Here is a 26,212-nt window from a genome sequence, read left to right as displayed (position 1 = left end):
AGCCAAACAGAGAAGAGGGATGCTATATTACATTTTTTTAAGAAGCCAAGGAAAGTTCTATATATAACTCTACTCATCCAATCAAAGCTTTCTACAAAGAGGGATTGATGTCTGAAAGATTTCTACCAACTCTTTCTCTTAGTCTGTCCTCGTGTCTAAATCCCCCTGGCGGGGCTGGGGTTTCTTCTGCCTCTATTGCTTGTTTAAGGGTCTTCCATTCCAGAAGCCTGACCCCAACCCTGCCCTGATGTGGTAAGGAGCTGTTTTCAGGGCTACATGGTCTTAAAGGAACAGTGCATAGTTTTGATCCACAGGAGGCCTGGGATGGATGCAGGAGAGAAGTTCATGAATGGGGTACGAGACTCTCACTAAAGAATTAGGGAAAAAATGGAAACTATGGAGGGAACTTGGAGGGAATGATGATGTAACGGGATAAACATGGACTGCGTGAAGACCTTGCATTGTTATTTGCTTTTAGTGCCTTGTGGAGCAAGTTGCAGAACCCAAGTCTTTTCTTCATTTGTAAATTAAAGAAAATATATACAAAAAAAAGAATGACAATCAGGTGAAAACCTTGGAGTCTTTAAAAAGCCAACATGAAAAAGGGAGACTCTGAACATGAACTACGAAAGCCAGAAGGCAATTTAGGTAAAATCGTAGATGTCAGCCGGGCACCAGTGGCTCACGCCTGTAATCCCAGCTATTCAGGGGGCTGAGGACTGCTGTGTGAGCCAGCCCTGGCAGGAAAGGTTGTGAGTCTCTGATCTCCAATAAACTATTCAGAAAAAGCCAGAAGTGGTGCTGTGGCTCAGGTGGTAGGGTCGTGAGCAAAAGAAGCTCAGTGTCAGTGCCCAGGCCTAGATTCAAGTCCCAGGACTGGGAAAAAAAGTCACAGAGGTAACTCAGATAATTCTACTAAAATTTTCTTCACTAAGAGATACCAGTCTGGCTGGTTGTAGGGGGGAAGCGTAAAAGAAAAAGCACTATATATCAGACTTTTCCATGTGGTAAACCACCAATCTGAGTAATGGAACAATGACTTCTACAGCTCACTCTAAACTTGACTCTAACTTGTATGTGAAAAATATATATAAATTTATATATATAAGATTCAAATATACATAAAGATATAAAATGTATATGTAAATGTGTCATTTATAGATACAGACATATATACATACATGAAAAACTATAATAAATATGAAAATTATATATTAGCATATATATCACTATATATGGAAAATTATCATATGCCTTGTAGATAGTATTCTCAATTTTTTTCTACTCTGAGTGGTGTGTACCAGAACAAGTAGGTTGCCAGCTTCTCATGAGCTAATACAGTGGCCAGCTCTGGGATACAAGGTTCACAAACCTTGCAACATGCAAGTTTTGAGATGTTCTTATGGCAAAATCAAACTTAGAAAAGAAAAAAAAGAAGAGAGGAAGAAATGAAGGAAGAGAGAGAGAGAAAGAAGGAAGGAGAGAAAGAAAAAAGGAAGGAAGGAGAGGAAGAGAGAAGAGAAAGAAAGAAAGAAAGAAAGAAAGAAAGAAAGAAAGAAAGAAAGAAAGAAAGAAAGAAAGAAAGAAAGAAAGAAAGAAAGAAAAAGAAAGAAAGAAAGAAGGAAGGAAGGAAGGAAGGGAGGGAGGGAGGGAGGGAGGAAGGAAGGAAAGGAAGGAAAAAGGAAGGGAAGGAGGGAGGATGACAGATCGTATTTTCAGGGCAGTTTTCTCACACAGAATTCAGAATAAGACCATTAGTGTTAATGAATTTTCCTAACAACAAGTGAGAATCCGACGTGCAGGTCTGCGTGGTGCTTCTGACGGGCAGCGTTGAGAGTGGTTTCATCATGTTGTGCTGCCACCTTGAACTCTTAAAAACTGTCAAATTACTAAACCAAGCATTCCCCAGTTTTGCCAAGGAAAATAAATTCATTTTCCAATTTCCTGAGCTCCATCAGGGTTCAAAACACAAAATAAGCCAAAATTCCTCCTCAGTGGGCTTGCAGTCTTAAGTAGACTATTATTTTGAATGCAGAAAAGCAAATATTTTTTTCCAGAACCAATTTTCTTGCTGACCACATTGAGCATTGAGAAATCAGTGAATACTTTCTTGGGAAAAATTGCATTGGTGGAGGAATTTGGCTTAAGAAAACAGGAAGTGGGTTTCTACTGCTATATAAAGCCAAGAGAATGAGATTTTTGAGGCCACATTGTTGAAGGTGTGTGGGTAATCCCCAGAGACAGAGACTACTTTTTGAAGCTTAGCTGCACCAAAGCCAGGTTTCTCCATTACTTCTCAGCTGAGGACAAAGCCAGGTTAATACCCACGAACTTTTTTTTCTTTCCCTCCTGCATTTCTTTTTCTCTCTTTAAGGAACAGGAGATCAAGTTAGGAAAGACTAATGCAATACTTTTAAGAAGTCTTTTGTACAAACATATTTCATTCATTAGAGTAATGTTTTCCTCAGGCTTGTCCAGGAATAAATCCCAACCTTCTCCCCTTAAGATCTCAAAGACACAGCTGATTTGTTTTCAGTTGGGGCAATGAAAAGTTTAAATGGGAAACACATGTCCTTTTGGTCTAGCTAGGACATGCTAGGGAGCTGCTTGTTCAGAAGGTCTCCACTCAGCAAGAATCTGACAGCCACACAAAGTCTAAACAAGCAATAGCAATTAACTCCTAACTAATAGTTCTTCCCGGGAAGAGAATGGATTTTAATTCCATATAGAACACTCGTGACCTAATGCAAGTTTTGAGAAGGTTCATTGTTTCAAAAAGGAAATGTCGTTAAAAATCTCATTTGTTGCCCTTCTCTTTCTTGGAATACAAATAGTGTAACTGCTCCCCACCCAAATGCGCATGATCCGGCTGCGCCCTGCTCTATGTTATGTTGCCATGTGGAAACTTTTTTCCCTAGCATTTCTTTTACATTTAATTCGCTTTTTCTAATCCCGAATGTCAAACAAAATCAGGTGAGAAACTGGGAAAACCTAAAAAAATACATCATCTTCTGGGAGAGTTCAACTTAACAAAGAGAAGTTCCTGAATCACCAACGTCTCAGGAAACGATGCCCTCAGAGTCAAAGGTTTGAGGCTGGCACTTAACGAGCCCAGACTAGGAGCCCATACAGTGAGAAGGGACCAGGCTCTAATTGGTCAGTACTGCTTGTGGTTGCTACCATGGTTTTGCCCCATGAGCCTGTCCCTGTAGGAGGCTCAGGGTGAGTCATTCTTGAAAATAAAATAAAGATTGTTAAGTTTAATGGCATGAAATATTTTATACAGAGTCTCTGAGTAGTGTTTCAAGAAATAATGGGATTGAGAGCAGAATACATCCTTATATTAGTAATACCAACATGTGATCCTCTAAACTGCTATGCATCTCATTGGATGATTTGAATGCTCCATTATTTAAACACTATCTCTCTAATAAGGTCTTCTGGTGCTTTCCAATGCTTCAATAATAGCCATAGGCTCTAGTTCCTTTTAGTAGTACCAAATAGTTATTCTTTACTAGTTATTAATATTGATATAAACATAAACATAATTTGTTTAACTTTTTTAGGTATTTATAATAATGGGCAAAGACTCTAGCCAAGGTTAAAAGTACTTTAAGACTAACTTAAGGTTATTGGAATTCCTGGGAATTCCCAGAATTTCTTATTTCTTGTTCCCTACATCTCTAAGATTAACACCTCTCAGCAATGGAGCAATAGTCCGCCGTGAATGCAGGAAGAAAAGGCATTCTAGAATGGGATATTGGGCCCCTGGTCTTAAGCACCCAAACAAATGAAAGGTGAAAATGTCTTGAACTTGAGAATGAGAAGAGCTAGAAATACGCTGTCTGCCTGGCCTTCTGGGACTCATCTCCCAGAGGCACATATGTACGGATTGTTGAAAACATCATGTAAAGTCAGGATTATACTTTATACCATTTAATGTACTCTAGAGAAATAGTATAAATTCAACCAATTATATCACATACAATCTCTGCTCAATTTTATGTGTCCATGTATACATTTGGGAAGGCCAACAACTGGTATAAACATAACTATTATCCATGGAGCAAACATTTTTAGATATCTACCATAATCAGGAATGTAAAGAACACTGGAAGTACTTTAAAGCTGACTGGCAAACTGTAGAAACAGCTTTTGTATATGTCTTCCCAGTCTTCAAAATTGGAGTAGGAGACTCAGGAAATGGTCTGTGACTGCCTCTCTCTAGGCTCCATCTTTAGCAGCCTTTGTTCACAACAAAGCAAAACATATCACCAGCCTAATGGAAAACATGAAATTGGGATCAACCAGAACAAAAAATCAAAGGTCAGGTAGGGCCCAAGAAGTTACCAAACATATAAAGTCATTAGGACATCCGAATCTTCCAGCTTTTCCACTGTCTTCAAATCTTAGTCCCTTAAGTTCCTATGTTATCCTTCATTCCACATCTGTATACCACCTGCATCCTTATTTACTTAATAGTTTTCTGTTCATTTGTCCCATTTTTAAACTTAGCCTTGTCCCTAAATATAATAAACAATAAATTATTGATTGATGTACAAATTGTATTTTCCCTAAAGCACATTTACATAACTATTACATATATCATAACACATTGGTACATAACTATGATACTAAACAAGTGACCATCTGGGCACCATCTCATTTACTGCTGCACTGCCCTTCTGGAGATGAAAAAAGACTCTGTCACTGGGTGTACTAAGCCTGAAGGAGAAGCATCCTGTCTCAAGCAAGTTCAAAGACACGGACCCTACAGACACGCATGTCCTGAATTCAGAGACACGGACCCTACAGACACGCATGCCCTGAATTCAGAGACACGGACCCTACAGACACGCATGCCCTGAATTCAGAGACACGGACCCTACAGACACGCATGCCCTGAATTCAGAGACACGGACCCTACAGACACGCATGCCCTGAATTCAGAGACACGGACCCTACAGACATGCATGCCCTGAATTCAGAGGCCCCAGCCCTCATTGAATACTCTGCTGTTACCTTCCTGAAAGTCTGAATAATTTTTGGACAGGAGATTTCACATTTTAATTTTAATCAATTCTTGAAAATGACGTAGCCAGCCCTGAAGGCACACAGACATATAAAAGTTTGGCAGCAGCACATGGTTCGGTTGTGACACCAAAATTTGGTTTTCATCAACACTTCCTTTCTGATGAATCATTAAGCGTTCAAATACTGTGTAAGATACCTATGCAAGATGAAAAAGGAAATGCTAGGCATTTTATCTAGTATTTCTAATTACCTACTGTAGTTTGTCTTCATTAATGTAATGCGATACATTCTAGGCCTAAAAGATAAACAGGATATTGTGGGTAATTAAAATGTTCATTTTAAAGCAATGGCATCTTGAGGGTAGGGATAGTTGGAGAGGGTATGAAAGGGAAGGACTTGAGCCTTTAAAAGATAGTTATTTTCGAGTATGTGTGTGGGTATGAGGGCCAGAACTTAAGGCCTGGGCACTTTTGTTCTGAAGCTTCGCACTCTATCGCGTGAGCCTCCACTTCCAGCTTTTGGCTGGTTAACTGGAGATCAAAGTCTCACGGACTTTCCTTCCCAGACTGGCTTTGCACTGTGACCCTCAGAGCTCAGCCTCCTAAGTAGCTAGGATTACAGTCACCTGTGTCCACTGAACAACTATCTCTGCGAATGGAGAGCTCAAATAGTATAGTTCTCTGGCAAAATGGAGCCAAAGTCCAACAAAATAAGTGAATGTGACAAGAAATGGATGCTCGCGAGTGGCAGTGTGCTTGCGGGAGGGGAGAGGGGGAGACAAAAGAACAGGGCAAAGAGGGACCGTGCAGTGAAGAATGCACTGTGTGCCACAAAATTAAGAAAAATAAGGGACAGGGTGGGCAGAGGGCAGGCGAAATACTGACGAGACGCTGGCGGAATCAGGCTGCACTATACCCATACGCTGCTTTGCTGAATGGCGAAAACATTCAATACACATCCTAAAAAATTAAGGAATGTGAGAGAAGGGCTGGGCTGGGGGCTGGGTGGGAATATTCCGGGGGGAGGGAGGCATGGGTCACGGGGTCTGGACTCAAATGGCTTTCTTGAATGATGGCTCCTCTGTGCAACCACAGATAATAAAAACGTTCTCAGTGGACCTCAGCCAAACCTGTCACGGACAACTAACTCTTCAGAGCCTAGTTCCAGCTTCATATCTGACAAGAATTGCCCCTAACCTTTACAATACCTGGGTCACAGTATCCATGGAGACTACATAGTGTGCATTTACACGGACTAATGTTATAAAGCCAGGCTGCAAGCTATGAAATGGACAATCACACTACCTTGTGTTGACATCCTCCATGTATAACAACCTGAAGAAACAAAGATCCAGTGGAGGGTCCTTGGACTCCAGGAGTTTCTTCTCACGCATGGAAGGTGCAGACGGCTGCTCTCCAGCTACCAGTGCCCACATCAGCCACAGCATCTGCCTTGGGGAGCAAGGCCGGTGCCGGCACTTACGTGGGGCCACAGGGGTGGGGCACTTTGGACCCCAGGAAACTACCTGGTGGTGGCAAAGGGTAGGGGCTGGTGCTGGGTGGAACTCTTCCTCTGGTCTACGGTCTTCTCCCCGTGTCTTCGATGGCTGCGGCTGCAAGAGAGCTGAGCTGGCATAGCTTCGCGCTCCAGCCCCTCCTGAGTTCTCCTTTCTCGTGCACCATTGATGTCAGTGTCTCTTTGTCTTCACCTATGTTATTTCCTCGAAACTTCTCTTCTACTTACAGCATGCATATATTAAGAATGAGATGCTGCCCTGCACCGGTGGCTCACGGCTGTCATCCTAGCTACTCAGGAGGCTGAGATCTGAGGATCACGGTTCAAAGCCAGCCCAGGCAGGAAAGTCCATGAGACTCTTATCTCCAATAAACCACCAGAAAACTGGAAGTGGTGCTTTGGCTCAAGTGGTAGCGCACTCGCCTTGAGCTGAAGAGCTGAGGGACAGTGCCCAGGCCCAGCGTTCAAGCCCCACGACCAACAAAAAATAAAGAATGAGATACTTATTGAATGGCACCTCCTCTTTGCACTCTTGCAAGCCTCTCCGGCAGAGTTCACTGCTGCTCCCTACTCTCCTGACGTCTGGGATCATACTCAAGTCCAGGTGGGACCTCCGTCCCCTCAGCCATGCGCCTGTCCACCATGCACAGCAGTTCGGTAATGCGATAAACTTGTCTTCCTGCCTGAACACCGCACAGCGCTCTCTTCACCAGCGACCTCTTCAACTTACCTTACACAGGACAAACTGCTTTCCCTGCACCGACCTCACTGTCTGCCTCCACTAGGCTGCAGGTGTGTATACAGGTTGGAGTCGGATCCCAAAGGAGTGGCTGGCCACGCACAGTGCTCCCTCTCACCGAGGTCACCGGAGCGAATGCATGACAGGCGTTCTGGGGACCCATCGAGTGGCAAGCTCCGGAGACGCTTATTCACCTTGCAGCATGACGCGCAGATGCAAGCATCTTCTCATTGAAAACCGGGAATCACTCCGTCATCCAGATGTTTGGTCTCCTGTGGATAAATCCCTAGATGATTGATGTAATTTTTCAGTTTTCATTGGAATGATGGCCATTATGTGTGCCTGGCCTTGTGTGCTATTAGCCCTTGGACCTCCACCAAAGGGGTGTTGGATTCAAAAAGCTCTTATTATAGACCCAAACGCTCAGCACACTGGTAATGGGGCAGAGCGTTCCTCATCATATGCTACTTATGTGAGAGCTGGCAAGTTCAGTGCCAAAGGTGACTTCAACTCATCAGTTTCGTTGTCATTATCATTATTAGTACTCACATGTGCACAGCACATTTTCTAGTGAAAGATACACTGACACACATTAGCTGATAAGACGTGCTTTTTTCCCTTCCTTAATTTTTTTTTACACCATGGAATCAACTTTCTGGACACCTACTAAATTATTTTAAAGACGTTCTGCCTGGGGGAGTTTAAAGCATGTACTGTCCTTGGGTTACTGGACATCCTCTTGCTTCGTGGAAGTCGTCTGTCTCCTTAATTTCCAGTTACTTGCCATAACTTGACTTGTCTGCCTTTTATCTCACATTCTCTTCCCTGTGTGTGCACCTGTTGGTGATGTTCCACGACTCCAAACCTGAGCTCCACCTCCCTTCCGTCATTCGGTGATTTAAGGGAATCGTTTGGTCTCTGGGAATCTCAGCCTCATAGCCAGGCGCCGGCGGCTTACGCCTGTACACTCAACTACACGGGAGGCTGAGATCTGAGGATTGGGCTTGAAGTAAGCCTAGGCAGAAAAAGATCTGAGACTCGTATCTCCACTTAACTAGCAAAACACCAAAAGTTAAGGTGTGACTCAAGTGACAGAACCAGTCTTGAATGAAAAAGACAAGGGAAAATGTGAAGCTCTAAGTTCAAGCCCCAGTGTTGGCATATGAGCATGCACACATTTGCACACGCACCCCTCTACACACACACACACACACACACACACACACACACACACACACACACACACACACACGCTCAGTTTTGCGACTTGTGATTATCAATATCTGCCTTACAGAGAAGTTGTGAAATGACATCAGATAACGCGTGCAAAAGTATTCGGAGCATGACTAACATCTACTCATTTGCCTCACATTCATCTTTAGATGAACCATCTTAGTTGGAGTGTTAAGAAATTGACCTTAGGATATGAGAAAAATAGCAAAAGATTAAAACAAAAAAAAGCCTCACATACACGAATGGTGGTGCTTGTGCTAAGGACGGGGACGTTATTTTAAAGCCCAGCTGCACCATGGGAGGGCTGACACCTCCCAGTGATGCCCGAGCTTGCAGGTGCAAATCCACAGCTCAGTGTGCTCCTCAGTGCCCCTTCCCCTGGCCACCGCTTGCCCGCAGGGAGTTCTAAAGTGAGACCCAATTTTCCATGTGCTCTTATGTGGCTGTCAGGATGGAGGAGCTGGGCAGCATCAAAGACCCAGGCTCAAGCAGTGTGTCCTGGCAGTGCGGTCCTGTACAGCACTCTCCCATGCCGGGCAAGGTTCCTGTCCCCGGGTGCTGGCATCAAAGTTAGCCAGGCAACAAACAGAGACTTGCTCTTCCTTGGGCCGATGGCACGTGCAAATATACCTTGGTGGCCTTTTTCTTTCATAAGCCATTTACATGTTTATAATAGACATCAGGACAATACAATCCAGTGGGAAAATATGCATTGACTACAAGTAAAAATACGCTCGAACACATTTTAATACAAGAAAATATACCAACATAGTTAACAGTGAATGTGATCAGATCGTGAAACTCGGGCATATTGAACCAGTCATTTCTCTCAGCTTCTGGAGAAATGTGAGCTCATGGGCCTTGAAAAGGGAAGTGTAATATACAGAATAATATACAGAGTAATATACAGAAAAGACGCTCCTTCATGAAAACCACTCAAGGGATAGACTAGCTTGCTAAGCCCAGCAGAGTTTTTAATTGCACAACAAAACCACAGGGTGGCTCCGGGAATAACTGCATTAAGAAGAGAAAAGCTCCAGGACTAGATTTTTCTGTGTGCAGCTCCTCTCTCCAGGGAGCTGTGTGAATTTCACTAAACAGGTGACATTAAAAATCAGATGCTGAAACAAGGATGCAGGTTGACCCATTGTAACAATGAGACGTACAAGACACTATGTTGAACAGGAACTTTACAACTTGGTGGGGGGTGGAGGAGGTGGGGAGGTGGGGAGGGAAGGGAGGGCAGGGGAAAAACAAAGGAGGAGGTATCAATGTTCCATAGGAAATGGACTCATCGTCTTACGCATGTAACTGTAACCCCTCTGTACAGTATCTTTGCAATAAAAGACACACATGAAAAAAGAAAAAAAATTGAATATCAGAAATTGTTTCCTAAATGCTTCAAAGACTTATCGCCAGCTCACTTGATTTTCTCACCCAGTGCTGGTGCTGCCCTTGAGGTCACAGGTCACGGGGTGGGGAGGGTGTCTGTGAAATGCAGATCTGAGCTCCTTACGTATGAAGCTCATTTTCCTGATCTGGAAAGGGGGTGAGAATAACTGCTTCAAACAGTCATGACTAGGAAGATAAGCCGCGGGCCAACCATTCTCAGTATACAACAATTCATATTTTCTGTTGTGAACAATTCAACTAACTGAAACTAACTAACATCTAATCAACTCACATCTGCTTCTGTTTTTCATCTTGACTTTTGTGGATGTGGCATCATTTCAGAAAATGTAACGCACTGTGTACAGGTACGAAAAGATCATAAAGAAAAAAGGGCTGGGGGAAGAGACAAGAGAGTAGATAAGAGGAAATATATGATCAAATATGTGATCAAATTATGTCATAGGCGTATATGGAAGTCTCACAATGAACTTGTACCATCCGTGCGCGCTGATAAAAATGCTGGAAAAAAAAACTAGTGGGAATTCGTGTAATATACCAAGAAGTTGGGCCCCTCATGGAAAAAAAGCAGTTTCTGATTTATTATATTGAAAATTAATTTTAGACACTCATATTTTTAGTAATCTATTTATAATTTAATCCAAAAACCTTAACCCAACGGAGAGTTCTTCACGGGCCCCTCTGTCTATTTTGTAGCCGTCATGGCTGTTCGTCACGCAGCTAGATGGAATGGCTCTGTCGTGCCAGGGACATGCTGGCCACTGAGAAGAGAAGAAGAGAAGAGAATCTGGTGCTGGCAAAAGTTGCTGCCCACTGAGACTTGGAGAGCCCGCCCATTTCTGAAGGCTATGAATACCCATGGGTGGAGTGGAGTCCAATCTGGGGCATGAGCACACGTTCTTGGCATGCCGGGGGTAAATAAACGCATGTGCGTGTGTAATAGGATCAAGTGCCCGAATACGTGCTTATCTGCTATATTAAAGCTGAGCACAGCAGGGAGAGACGCTCAGGGATTAGAGAAAACACTTTTGAGTTGCTGTAGAAAGAGCAGCTCTGCTCAAATGTGTTCTTTAAACATGTATCCACCAACGACACACATCGAAACTGGCCTCCTTAAAACAGATGCAGCATCAGTATTTAGCCAGCAAGTATTAGACCTTTCAGCACTGTGCCAAAATGGCTGGGGAAAAAAAAACTTTACAAAGAAGAAAGATCTATCTGAATTCATAGCTTTGAAGATTTCAGTTCACAGTCCTTGGTTCCATTGATTCCTTGGTGCAAACACATCTCCTCGGTCAGGCACACGGATGAACTCCACGGTCAGGCACACGGATGAACTCCACGGTCAGGCACACTGATGAACTCCACAGTCAGGCACACTGATGAACTCCACGGTCAGGCACACTGATGAACTCCACGGTCAGGCACACTGATGAACTCCACGGTCAGGTACACTGATGAACTCCACAGTCAGGCACACTGATGAACTCCACGGTCAGGCACACTGGTGAACTCCACGGTCAGGTACACTGATGAGCTCTGTGGTCAGGTACACTGGTGAACTCCACAGTCAGGTACACTGGTGAACTCCACAGTCAGGCACACTGATGAACTCCACGGTCAGGCACACTGATGAACTCCACAGTCAGGCACACTGATGAACTCCATGGTCAGGCACACTGATGAGCTCTGTGGTCAGGTACACTGATGAACTCTACAGTCAGGCACACTGATGAACTCCACGGTCAGGCACACTGATGAACTCCACAGTCAGGCACACTGATGAACTCCATGGTCAGGCACACTGATGAACTCCACGGTCAGGCACACTGATGAGCTCTGTGGTCAGGCACACTGATGAACTCCACAGTCAGGCACACTGATGAACTCCACGGTCAGGTACACTGATGAACTCCACGGTCAGGTACATTGATGAACTCCATGGTCAGGCACACTGGTGAACTCCACGGTCAGGCACACTGATGAACTCCACAGTCAGGTACACTGGTGAACTCCACGGTCAGGTACACTGGTGAACTCCACGGTCAGGCACACTGGTGAACTCCACGGTCAGGTACACTGGTGAACTCCACGGTCAGGCACACTGGTGAACTCCACGGTCAGGCACACTGATGAACTCCACGGTCAGGCACACTGATGAACTCCATGGTCAGGTACATTGATGAACTCCATGATCAGGCACACTGGTGAACTCCACGGTCAGGTACACTGGTGAACTCCACGGTCAGGTACACTGGTGAACTCCATGGTCAGGTACACTGATGAACTCTGCCCCTATGGAGCTTTTCCAGAGACGGACAACAAACGATACTCACAATAAAGAAGTACAACAGAAGGTAAATCATGACTATGGAAAAAAGAACAAGGAGAGTCAGAAACTGACAGGGAGGGAGCAGATTGTAATGCTAACTAGAAGAGTGTATGAGAGTCAGGGGAGGTAAAGACTTAGTGAACTGCCTTAGGAACCACCCAGGCATTGTGAATGACTGAAGGAAAGGAACACAAACACCTCTGAGAGCTTACAGGGAGGCCGTGTCTCTGAAGCAAAGGAGCGTGGCAGACAGTGACAGAAGGTGACATCAGGACGCTACGCCAAGGCGCCATCTTCACGGTGCTCCTGAGGCATTCTTGGCCTTAGCTTTACTCCAAGTGCAATAGATAATCTCTAATCATTTCAAATAGAAGTGGGCTCCACATTAGCTTTGTTTCCCAACGTAGTTTGTTTCCCAGCATAGTGGTGATGCTGGAGATAAGAACTTCTTAAGCTCAGAATTGTTGACGTTTTCCATCAAACAGTCCTGTATGTTGCAGGGTGTCTTACGCACGGTCAATTGGAGCGTCCCTGCCCTCTCCTTGCTAGAGGCCAGGATCTCTTTCAGTTGTGATAATCAAATAAGAAATACCTTCGGATATTGCCAAATATCCCTGGATGGGAGTGTAAAAGTTCAGCCATCCATCACTCCTTGGACAGGCTAACAAGAGGCAAGGATAGAAATGGGGTAAGAGTTTTGGAGGCTACAGTGATGATCCAGCATGGAGATCCTAGAGCTTAGACTACGGTGGCGGCAAAGACGAGGAGCAGTGGAGAGACTGTGGAGGGAAAGAAAAACAGACTTCCTGAGATACTGGATGTAGCACATGAGAAAAGAGTCAGGCATGACTCAAGATTTGGTCTGACCACGTTGTTAAAGGATGGAATTGCCCCGCACAGAGTCACATAGCACATTTAGAGGAACGGATTTGAGGATATCAGCCAAGAAATTTAGGGGTTTGGTTTGAGACAGTTTGAGTTTAGATAGTGAAATGCAGATTTTACGTGAGTGACAATAAGGAATGATTTTGAAGCAATGTCACCAAACGTAATTGGTAATGGATCATCTCATGTACATGGGGGGAAGACACATTTGTGGTTATTAACTGCTTCTGCTCTCTTGCTTTTTCAGCACAACTTTCACACCATCCACAAATACAGATTAACTCATCTCCATGCCTTTACCTTAATATTCCTACCCAAGAACATCCCCTGATGTTCAGAAACCTCCAATAACAGAGGTAATATTTTTGCTCTACCTCCATACCTTCCTCCCCTGCTGAGCAGCCTTTTCTCCACCATGACTGCAGACAAAGCGTGACCTTCCTGCTTCTGCGCAAAGCCTTGTCCATGCTCCTCCCTCAGCCTGTGCTGCTGGTTTCTCCAATTGAGTCAATCCAATGACATTACATATAACATATTCAATACAAGTTTAGCCTGTTTCCCATGGTGTTTTCATGTCTTCATATATATATATATATATGTATATATATATACATATATATATATATGATTATTAACTAAAACAAAAAACTATTTGTACATCTGTCCTACTAGTTTCCTTTAAGTTAAAATGTTAGATTAGATTTAAAATTACATAGTCTAAAAATGATTAATTCTTTGTTTGCATGTCCTTTTGATCAAAAATTAAATATCAATTGTCTTAGCAAAAATAAGCAGTGAATTCTACCGCATTGTCTACTATGCCTTTTTAAATGCTTAATAAATATTAATTGATTGAGTAAGTGAAGAGGAGAATGAAGGCCACACGGGATGCGTACTACAATTTTTTTTTTTTGGGGTCCGGTCGTGGGGCCTGAACTCTGGGCCTGGGCGCTGTCCCTCAGCTCTTCAGCTCAAGGCTAGCGCTCTACCACTAGAGCCACAGCGCCACTTCCGGCTTTTTTCTTTTTGCTTATGTGGTGCTGAGGAATCGAACCCAGGGCCTCATGCATGCAAGGCAAGCGCTCTACCACTGAGCCAACTTCCCAGCCTGCGTACTACAATATTTTTTATAAGCTAAGTATGTGCTTATTTAAATGATTCATTTAAGTGGTCTTATTCCAATAGCATCCCTGCCAGACTGGTAACTGCAGAATAAAAGCAAGTGGATTTTGACATCAGCGAGATAAAATGAGCAGTTATGAGGTAAAGAAAAGAGAACTAGCCTGGAACCAGAAGCTCCAATTTCAAGGACAAACTGACTGGCTGGCTTCATGACTTCAGCCACCTTGAAACATCTCTGCACATCAGTGTCCTCATCTAGAAAATGAGGTATTTACATGAGGGGATGGCCGCCGTCCTTTCCAATGCTAACACTTCATGATTCTAAAATGCTATGAAATCATCAGGTTGCCGTCAGCCTCGAATCGGCTTTGCCAAGGAAGGCCACTTGTGAATTGCTAGATGGCTAATAACCCTGACTGGACAATATAACTGTTCACGAGAGAGAAGAACAAATTAGAATTCTTCTTTTCTTTTTCCAAGGCCAGATGATTGGTTTTGCAAACCATGCGCTGCTCTTAGCTAAAGTCTCAGACAGTTTCATGCCCAGTTTCACTCCGAGGGCATATGTCTCCATCTAGATGGAAAACGTGTACCCAGCTCATTTCAGAGGGTCAGAGAAACGCACATCTTCTTAAACCTATATGGAAAATGTGACATACTTCAGGTTGACCTCCAATGAGTGTGCAGGGAATCAGTTCTGAAACCCTGAGAAATAGGGAAAAAAATGACCCTGCACAACTTCAACCAAATTAGAATTGATATTTGTTGCAGAGCCTGGAGACTTGCCTCCTGGCAGAAGTGGATTTTCCCAGTTGGTTGCAAAAGTCTAATGATATAAAACAACAGCTGGCCTTGTAATTCCTAATAGACTACATCTGCCCTGATATTTGAGAAGGACCATGACAGCATTCCCAGGGGGAGGTGGCCAAGCCTCAAAAGATAGCTTCATTCCTTCAAAGAAAATCATACATTGTCCTGGGCCTACCCGTAATTGTGCCCACGGGTGAGGAATCTGGGAGTCACAGAGAGACACAGGGAAAAGAAGAGCAAGTTTGCATTTTCTTGAAGCAACACTGACTGTCTCAGATTCAAATGATTAGTCCACGACTGATTAAGATTTTTTTTTTCCATTGCTGCAAAAGAAATGACCTAGCATAATGGAAATCCAGGGGATTTACAGGCAGGTGGCTCTTAGCTTAACTAGTAGCTCCTTAATTTACCAGCTAAGTGGTTTTATGGGAGTTGCTTAACTATCTTTCAGTGTGTTTATTCTTCTGTAAAATAAGAACTTAATTCTATTGCATAGAGTTATGAAGAAGTGGGTATCAGGGTGGATAAAACATGTAAGACACTTTGTGCTTAATAGCTTCTCCTTTGATTTTATAAAGAGTCCATGGCTGTGATACGATGTTGAGGATGACCTGAAAGGTGGTGTTTTAAACCTAAGAATACAAAGCTAAGCAGCCCCGTTCTCAAGTGAGCATCAACTACATGCAACGTGTAGGTGTTCTTTGGAGAAGTCAGAGGGACCAGCTTCCTGATGCGTTCCTGAGCAGTCTCAGAGGGCTTGGTGCTTAGAAGGGTTTCTTGCTTAGATTACTGTTACGCTGTCAACGCCCCGAGAAGCTTAATAACTTTTGAGTCAGGGCCTTACATTTTCATTTTGTACTTGGTCCTGCAAAACACTTAGTCCCGAGACTTAGAAAGGAAATTCAGTGCTATGTGCTTGCTTGTTCAAATTTATGGGAAAACAAAAGCACCTAAAGGGAGGCATTATTTTATATTATAATAAGAGTAGGTATAACTGGGAGAGTGGCTGAAGAGGTCAAAGGCCTGCCTAGCAAGCATGCAAGCCTTGAGTGCAAAGCCCTGTATCAGAATGGAAGGAGGGAAGGAAGGAAGGAAGGAAGGAAGGAAGGAAGGAAGGAAGGAAGGAAGGAAGGAAGGAAGGAAGGGAGGGAGGGAGGGAGGGAGGGAGGGAGGGAGGGAGGGAGGAAGGAAGGGAGGGAGGGAGGGAGGGAAGGAAGGAAGGGAGGGAGGGAGGGAGGGAAGGAAGGAAGGAAGGGAGGGAGGGAAGGAGGGAAGGAGGAAGGAAGGAAAGAAGGGAGGGAGGGAGGGAGGAAGGAAGGGAGGGAGGGAGGGAGGGAGGGAAGAAGGAAGGAAGGAAGGAAGGAAGGAAGGAAGGAAGGAAGGGAGGAAGGGAGGAAGGGAGGAAGGGAGGGAGGGAGGGAGGAAGGAAGGAAGGAAGGAAGGAAGAAAAGAAGGAAGGAAGGGAGGGAGGGAGGGAGGGAGGGAGGGAGGGAGGAAGGAAAGACATAGATATTCACTTTGGGGCTTTTGATTTCAAAAGATAAAGTTAATTTGGAGTGAGTTTTGTGGAATTCAAATGAACAGATGGCTTATTTACATGTGTCAACATAGAAAGTTAGTTTTTAGTTCAAAGGATAGCCAGAATACTCATATGAAAGAGTTCCCTGACCACAACGAGCAAGGGGCAGGGAAGCCTGGTAGTTGAGCACGCTGTGCAACTAGACTTTCTGGGCTGCATCTCAGCTCTGATTACTAGTTATTCCAGGAAGTTACTAAACTACAAGATGTCTCATTTGTCAGCTGTAACATGGGATAGCAGCAAATGGGTTGTAGGGAAGATTTAGTAATGCACCATGCACACAAAAAGCACAAAAGGGGGTGGTAGTAATCTTACTGGGTTATTAGGGTGATTTGCTAATTTATCGAATACACAACTCGCAGATCACTGACACACATGGAGTGCTTGTTAAGTATAATTTGTTATCATTTAAAAATGTAAAATCCAGAAAAATTCTTGGAACTACTATCTACTTGCCGTTCTCAAGGGATCTGAAAAGCATTCAGCCTAAAATAATACAGATAACTTTGAATTTTATGGGTATTATTTTACAAATACTAGAATCATATGCACCTGAGAGCAATGTTTGCACATTTTAATCCCATAAAATGAATCTTAATAGATACGTTAACAAATGAGAATAAGCATTGCCATAGAAATCATTCATTTGTGTTTGTATGCATAAACTATATAGTCCTTTAACTGTTATCTATTGAGTACTTGTCATATGTCAGGTTCTTGTTCAAGTGAAGATTTTTTTTGCCTAAATGACTCATCATCTATTAGAGCTATAGACCTGGGAACAAGAAGTTATTGTTGCAGTCTGAACATGTGTATGAGGGATGAATGCTTGGTATCACAGAGACAAAGGGAGAGATTCTTAATTCATTCTCGAGGCACGAGAGGGTAAGAGAGCCTTCAAAGAAGAAGGGGGATTTGTGATGCCACCTAAGAGGTGGGGACAGTGAGAAGGAAGTCTTGGGATTGATTCCAAATGAAGGGCAGAGTTCCATATGCCTGGAATGTGGAGTGTGACGCAAAAGGACAGAGTCAGAAGAACGGCTGAAGGGCTACGTTTGTAAGGCATGCTGGCAGTTACGGCGTTATCGGAGGGGCAGACCGAGCCACTGAATTTTAAGGAATTGGAGATAGGGTTCAGAGTTTAGAAAATGTTTTCTGACTGCCATGAGTAGTTGATTGGATGAGGGACATTCTCTATGCAGGAAGATGGAAGTCTATGGAATAATCCAGGTAAGAGATGATAAGACTAGAACTAAGGTCGCAATAACAGTAATTATAATAGGTAGGGCAGTCAACAGCTAATGAAGAGGGAGACTCGTCAAGACACTGAAGAAGAGGGAGAGAGAAGGGTGGGAATGATGACTGGGCTTCAGGTTTGGATGAATTATAGGCTGGTAATGAATCACTGTTACACGGTTTAAGAAGAGTAGAGTTGGGAAGAGAAGGATTAGGTAGGAATGAATTGGGTACAATTAGGTAGTACAGAATTTAACCTGGGACGTGATTATGTTGAAGCAGCTTTATAGACTAAAATAGAAATATTCAGTAGGCAGGTTCCTAGTTTGAATGTGGGGTGAGAGATCTTGTTTAGGAAAGTATTTTGAGAATCATTAGTAGAGGGATGAAAAGGAAAGTCATAGAAGGAAGAAAATAGGTTTAGTGTAAAAAGTGGTTACAATCTAGCCAAGACCTAGAAACAGACAAAGATAAGTAGAAGAACTCACAAGACCAAGAAGCAAGGAAACCAGAAGAATGTTATATCAAGAATTGGCAAACAGCTTAAAATATCCAAACACACAGAAGCATCAAGTAAGGAAAGCCTTGCCACATGTCCCTTAAAGTCTGCGAGAAAGACACCAATGACGTTGCTAAGACAGTTGTACTAGATAGCTTCAAAGCTACCTGGCATATCGTTGAATAATAAATGGAAAGCGAGGTAGACCAGAAGGACTCATGTAGATAGTGGCGACTCAGACTTCATCTGACTACACACACTAATAAGAATGATGGATATTCTCGCAAGAAAGAGAGTCAAAATCACCCCTGTCCCATACCTACTCTGTCCTAAGGCAGGAGAGGAGATAGGAAGTCTAACTGGCATGTAAATGGAGAGACGCACTGGGGATTGTCACAGTGGTGCTCTGAGTCATTCCGGGAGGAGAACCCAGCTGAGCGGAGGGACCGGACCTGACGGGGACTCCGGAAGCAAATCAGATCTGGTGACTCAAAGCCTGGGAGGCCGGAAGGACTTGGAATGTGTACGGGAACAGTTTCATTTTTTATTTTTTTTGATTTGTGATACTTTTGTATTGAGTAGCATCAGAAGACAACGTTTGATTTTGTCCCTTTTCATAGTGTTAACGTGATAGTATTCCAAGAATTGCCAAGTTCCTTGGCAATTTTGCCTAAGATTGGAGAGCCCGTAGCGTCATTATTTCATCAAGGGTGCCCAAACATTGGTCTACCTCCCATGTGTTGAATAAAAACAATTGTTTTTATTTAAATAAAGGAATATTTCCTTCCACACACATTGCGGATACCTGAGGTAGAGTTCTCTCAGAAGAGATGAATTAATGCTCCTGTTCTTCCTCCAGGAAGAATGAACTGCAATTAACTCCAATTAACTGCAATCTGTAAAGGCCAAAAATTGGAAGTTTTGCTTAAAAGTATCTTTGTGAACTCACTGATGTGGCTCAAGTGGTAAAGTGCTAGCCTTGAGCAAAAGAAACATACTCACTACCTTGCTCATGTGACTGTAATCCTTTTATACAGTATTTTCACAATAAAAAACTTAATAAAAAAAAGAATTTTAAGGATAGTGCCCACACCCTGAGTTCAAGCCCCAGGCCAAGCACAGAATTAAAAAATAATAAGAGTGGAAATGAGGGAGTGGCAATGGGGCTGGGTGGTAATGAGCAATGGAGAAGGTATAAAGCAGAAGTTGTAGCTCAGCTTCAGTGGCTCACCCCTGTCATCCGCGCTACTCAGGAAGCTGAGGTCTGAGGATGGTGGTTAGAAGGCAGTCCGGGAGGGAAGTGCATGAGACTGTCATTTAACTCCCAGTGTTACACATCATTTCCTCATATACTTTCTCTGTAGCCTTTTTAGTGTTGCAAATACACACCCCACATACACACATCTGTGTAATTTAATGCCCCATTGGTGTCATTTTAATCTTTGTAATTATTTTCCCTTGTAGTTAATATTGCAGAGTTCTTATTTTTATGTCTTCAACCTCACTGATATTTCTTCTGTGAGGTTGCATCTTTCATTGTGTCTTATTTCATCCAGTGTATTTTTCATTTCAGCATAACTTCCATTTCTAGAAGTTGATTATTGTCAGTATCATCCCTTCAGTATTTCTAGTTACTTTTTTGGATATGTGGAATGTACTTGTGATAACTATTATTTTGTACTTTCCTAATAATCTTCAACATATATTTGTTTGGGATCATTTTTTATTTAAGAGTTCATGAGAGGTCATATATTCTTGCTTTTTTTTTTTACATCACAGTCTGAATTTCAACTTATTGGGTGCTACAAATCTTTACATTCCTATCGAGAGCCTTGAAATTTATCCTGAGATACTGCTAAGTTCAGTGGAAGTGACTTAAAATTTTGGAGTATTGTTTGTTTAGGTTGGTACAGAAGAAGACTAATGATTCTGCTTCTGTAAGGCTGAGACAAGCCTTCTCTGAATACTTCACTCAGTGACCTGTAAATTCTGAGGTTTTTGTCATCTTCCTGGTGAGAATAGGCACGATTGTCAGTTCCTCTGTGTCCCGTGGACTGATATTATTAATCCCGCGTGTCGATCTTCACTAGTGCCAGCTAAGTGGTAATCTTACACCCCTGTTTTCCGTGTGCCACTTCGACTACAGTCTCCTTTCTTTGCAGCCTTTCAACTCTAGTCACTTGACTTGAAAATTCTGGCTGCCTTCATTTCTCACCTTAGGAAGTGCTCGAGACATTGCTGTTTGGGCTATTTCCTTAAAAACTTTTAAGGGAATAAATTTAAATAATCCTAAAATTCATCTTGTTTATAGGGAACACTGTCTTTGGTCACTCTGCAGTCATTGTCTTGAAAATCATTCCATGTGGAGTGCCCAATGTGTTTTTGGTTGTTTCAAGGAAGAGGGTGAAAGTCTGGTCCTCATTAGTCTACCTTGGCCAAAAAGACAAGTGTGGAATTTAGACTTTCTTTTAAAGGTTATTTCTTTGCTCTGTTCAGTTATGATGACTAAAAAATATACTTTCCCAGTAAACAAGCAACTGGGTTGATTTTTGTCTCCACTACAATTCTTGATTAAGGGAATCAGAATGGTTTAGTTAAATAATTGAGTTGATGGTTTGGGTCAGAAAGAAAAAGTAAAGTTATCTGGGAGCATTTTGTCAAAATGGAAAGCGAGAGTTCAAAGTCTAGTTGAGATATGTCAGGAGGAAGGCATTTTTATGGATCAAATCATCTTTGGAAATGATCTTTCTATAGCAACGGATATTGTGAAAATTGGTAAATAAATGAAAACGAGCACATAATAATTTTACAAAGGACTATAGTTTCCTTCTAATTTGTGAAAGAAAACTTTTCTTTTTAGATAAATGCACACTAATAAACATAAATTTTATATAGTTAGAGAGACATTTCTACCATTTTTAACTCCATAATGAAATTATTGGGTGCTGTAATGACGATCAAATGTACTAAGACCATTAGAAGAAATATTTGGGAATGATATATGATATACTTGGAGCCAAAACATGAAATTTCTAATTACAAGGATTTTTAAAACCTAACAATGGAAATATCTAACTCCTACCATTTTAAGTCCTAAAATTTGCTATTATCAGAAACAACAGAGTCTGATTTTATGGGTCGCTCGATGCAATATAATTCAAAGCACACCACATCCTCTATAATGTGTTTGTCTTGGACATATTTAACCTGAAACTCATTTTCCCAGTAAACCAAACTTTCAGTTTATATCAATATAAGAGATAAAAGAAGCAAGAAGTATGACATTTAGATGGAAACCCTCAGCCAGCCAAATTTTGATTGTGGGATTTCAATGAGATGACTGGTTCCATTTCTTTAAAGAGCCAGAGTGATCAAAAAGAAAAATATATTGAGTGGGTACCAGTGGCTAGCACCTGGAATCCTAGCTACTAACCTGGAGGGTTGAGGTTTGAATCCAGCCCAGGCAGAAAAGACCGTGAAACTCCATCTCCAAAATAAACAGTTAAAAAGCTGGGCTGGAATTATAGCTTTCAGAAAAGCTGAAACATGTTTGTCAGACGGCAGGGAGGTGAAAAGGAGCAGAACCACAAGTAGAGAGAGGAAGGGTGGGAAAAACAGTCCTAATGCTCAATGCGCACATGCGAAGCCGGAACGGTCTAGCTTGCTGGAGAGGCAAGGGGGATGCATCGCATTGTACTTGCAAACTGACATGTGGGATTGAAACACTTTGTGCAGCGACATAAAGGTAATGAAAATAACGTTCAAAAAGAAAAAGGAAAAGACGGCAATGCCATCCTCAATCAGTAAACACTAAAATACTTTCATTAGTAAACATTAGAATTAAATGATGGAATTTTTGCTTATGAAAAAAGCAAAAAAAAGATACTTTGTTGACAAGGTGGAGATATTTAGATATGAACTAGGATTATGTTATACGGATAGTTTATATTTGAATTTTTCTAGGGCAATGACAATATTGTGGTTAGCTAGGAAAATATTCACAAAACATGGTGTCCACATATGGCATTCTGATGCATGATCTAAGTAGTGTGACTAATCATTGAGGAAAGAAGAGACTAATAATGGTGCTGAAACAGGGTTAATTCATGAACTGGGAGCTCTGTCTCAAACCACTTACAGGAATCAATTCGATAGATCCAGAAACAAAAGGCTGAAAAAAGGTTGTGATGGGAAGAAGGAGAAAAATCAATAGATGGAGCTGTTTTGTGGGAAACTTGATTTTTTAGCAATAGGATAAATCAGAACATCCAAAAGAATCACTTAGTAGAGGCTGGGAGTATAGCTGACGCAGCTGAGATCCTGTCTAGCAAGTATGAAACTCTGAGTCTGGACACCAGTACTGCCAACAACAACAACAATAACAGCAATAGAAAAAGCATCTACAGATACAGACAAAAGTTAGAGCATCCCTTAGCCACAAGTTAACTAATTGCAAAGGGGTTAACTAATGAAAGAAAGGAAGGTGAAGTGTGCAGGATTTGATCGAGAGAGATGGTCTTTTTTTTTTTAATATCCCATTGATATGTGTGAAAATGAAACTCACAGGTACATCATCAAAGTGTTTGCTCGGCTTTATGGATTTTACCTTCAAGTTTCAGAAGCAATTTTAAGCCAAAGGGATAAATACTGTAGTTAAATATCAAACCCGAACTCCTCAAACTCAGCGTAGTCATCTGTACACAGATGTAAGAAAATATATACAATAGCCAGACATCTGTCTATTGGAGAGAGAATTCTCCAGTGAGCATCATTTGCTTTCTTGCCTGCTATTGAGGTCACATTTGTTTCCCAAATCTTGGCACCGATACACTACCTTTAAGCACAGGGACCTCAGGAGACCAAAAGTGGCATGCGTGTTCTGGTGCCGCTGCAGAGAAAGGCTGGTTCTCCAGTGAATCGGTCTGGGTTCACATTCTGTGTACGCTTGCTGTGGAATCTTGTTCAAGTTACTTGGTCTCGGAAGCTTCACTTCAATCAAGTGGGGATTCTATTAGTTTAGTTCAGATTCTTTGGTTGCAAGTAATAGAAATTGACTTTGGCTAACTTGAGAACAGGAATTCAGGAGGAAAATGTGGTGCAATCCAGGAATCAGAAGACAGTTGTTTACTAGGAGGAGCAGAGACGAGGATTTCTCCAGAAATCCAAGACGCAGGGAAGGTAGACAGGTTTTGTGTTTTTTGTTTTTTCATTCTAGCCTCTGGATATGTAATATTCAGAAGTTTTCACCTTAAAACTATTTCCCAGTAATGCAACCCTTCACACGCACAGATGACTATTGTTCAACCATCTTTATCCTGAGAGGTAGTTGTTTAGCCTATGCTATTTGTAAAGGCTTCAATTGATGGGTTAGTAGGTCACATGACCCTGAGATTAGTCTGGTACTGATAGGTTTTAACCTTGATATCTATAAAGTAAAAACACTACTCAATGAAAGGTTGAATGGTGTTGAACTTGACTATTTCAGGAAAGCGTATTGGATTCTTACCTTACATCAAAAGTCAGCTAGGGCCAGGGTAGTGAGTGCTCTGTGTCTGGAATCCAGCCACTTGAAGGTGGAGATAGGAGCATCTTGGTTTGAAGCTGAAAGAAACAATTGGGACAAAATATTAGCAAGAGCTAGCTCAACAAACCAACTAGTCACGATGATACATTCCTATCCCCCTGGCCACGCAGGAGGCTGTAGGGAGGAAGATCTAGGTCTGATGCTGTCTTTGGGCAGGACCCTGACACACGACCAGAAAACTGGTGTGCAGAAGGTCTGGAGATGTGGTTCAAATGGTAGAGTGCCTGCCTTGCAAATACAAGGCCTTGCCTTCCAACTCCATTCCTCCCCCTACGACAGGCAAAGCACATTCGAAACATACTCAAAAGTTCATACACAGTAGGAACCATAAGAAATAAATCTGGAAGGAACTTCTCAGGAGAAACCCAAGGGTGGGAAAAGCCTTTCAGAATGTCATCGATGTCATGGGTGACATCAATGTGACGGCAATGAGATCTCCCTTCTGTTCAGGGCACAGGGCAGCTCAGGTGCGACCCAAGCACAGAAGCTGTGGCGTGAATGGGAATCATGTATTTAGATGCGCTTAGCTGCATTCCGAGTCTAAAACACTGAATTCTCCCCCGAATCTTCTCAGAGTACGCTCCCGACCCCCACTTCTTCATACCCAGCAGAGAACCGTGCCAGACATTTTATCCTGCTAAGATTTATTTCCAATTTGAATCTTGGAAACTGCACACAGGCATAATTATTTTGGTCAATCAAGGAGAAAGCTTACTCTGTTTCAAAACAAGTCATGCAAGGAAAGATTTAAGGAATTTCATTTTAGCCTGAAGATGTGAAATTTAAACTTCCACCGAAGGAAGGACGCTTTGGGGGAAATGTTTAGAGAAAGTCGTGGTGTTGGCCAAACGCCTTCTGAGTGACTTATTCTGATGTCAGGTATGTGGCGAGCGTTTGTGAGCACCTCGCACTTGGCACCGGGCTAGGTCTCACAGTCTCGAGTAACAAGCTGATCATCCACAGATTTTATTCTCCTTGAAGTGTTTAGATTGCATTCTACCAGCAACTTTGTGGCCATCAGTCAACTTACACTTTTCAAATTTATCTGTGGGTAAGGACAGAAGGCTGAGAAAAAAATTTTTTTTCTTAGTTTTTAAGTCTTTTAGTCAGAATATTTGGAACGGGATGAATTTCCAAGAGAAACAAAGATCTAAGCTTGCGACTGTAGTCACTGCGACAGAATTCAAACCCTGGTGTGTCATCTGACTGTACTTTAAAAAATTAGTGCTCTTACAGTGTCACAAGGTGAGAGCTTCTGCCAAGAAAAGCAAGACCAAGAGAAGATAATGTTGCAGTGAGGTATGAAGCCAACTCAACTGAATAAGCTCGCCAGTATTAACGGATAAATTTAAATGGAATCCCAACCCTATTAGCGAATTGATAAGTCATGTCACAGGTTTGTACATATCCGTCCATTCAGTAGGGCTTAATCTTATTTGAGATGCAGTTAACTTCACCATGTCTATTGATACAGCCTGGAACTGGGTTCAAGAACTAAACCACATAACTCCATTGTTCAGGGAAGAGTTTCAGGAATATCTCAAAGCTATATGTACAAATACATATAATCCCTTGAAAAAATAAATGTGGCAGACCTGAAAAAGAAGGTAGATGGGTACATTAGCGTTCATTGTCTACAGCAAAACAATGTGGTCCCGTTCATCCTGACATCCACCAAGAAATCTGGATTATGGAGACCATCTATAGAATGTAGCAGATGGAACATTAAGTCACAATTTGATAGAACAGGAAGAGCGGTGATGAGCTTTAGGAAAGAAATAGGGGTCTACGTGCAGCACTGGTTGAACAAGTTGAAACAGTTCAATGCAACCTCAATGTGAGCAACTGCTAGAGAATAAATAGCAAAACAGGAATGACGTGAATAATGAGAGATTCGACTCTTCCCAATTATACCTAATTCAAGAGGGCTGTGGGTAATGATGCACAAACGGTTTACACTTTCCAGTGCCTATGAAGGATTCAGTGCTTTCAGAGTAATAAATTCAAGTTAATTATTAGGATGAACTTTCAGACAGCATTGTTTGTTTTATGTGTGGACAAAGTGCTCCCGGCGTGAAGAAATGGAGAGCATAAAGCCAAATATTCACTGGCTGAAACACAAGTGACATGTGACTATTGTAGTTTAATTCAAGTAACAATATACAGAATAAAAGCTAGCCATACAAAGAACGCCAAATACTTAGGGATATAAGTAGATAGAAGACAGAAGACAG

The 26,212-nt window shown here is 42.3% G+C and overlaps 1 long non-coding RNA gene across 1 annotated transcript in view; it reads right to left on the bottom strand.

Moving 5' to 3' along the window:
• LOC138818216 (uncharacterized) overlaps positions 1-25,657 on the bottom strand; it is a 35,413-nt gene extending 9,756 nt beyond the window's left edge. The window contains exons 1-2 of the long non-coding RNA XR_011369010.1: positions 25,574-25,657; positions 23,901-23,995 (exon numbers count right to left, since the gene is read on the bottom strand). This is a non-coding gene — a long non-coding RNA (uncharacterized lncRNA). The remainder of the gene's footprint in view (positions 1-23,900; positions 23,996-25,573) is intronic.
• Positions 25,658-26,212: the final 555 nt, after the last annotated feature.

Source organism: Dipodomys merriami, unplaced genomic scaffold (assembly GCF_024711535.1).
Source record: "Dipodomys merriami isolate MVZ:Mamm:240054 unplaced genomic scaffold, mDipMer1.0.p SCAF_72, whole genome shotgun sequence".
In the NCBI taxonomy this organism is placed as follows: Eukaryota; Metazoa; Chordata; class Mammalia; order Rodentia; family Heteromyidae; genus Dipodomys; species Dipodomys merriami.
Note: the sequence above shows the minus strand (reverse complement) of the source record. Positions and strands in the feature narration are given on the sequence as shown.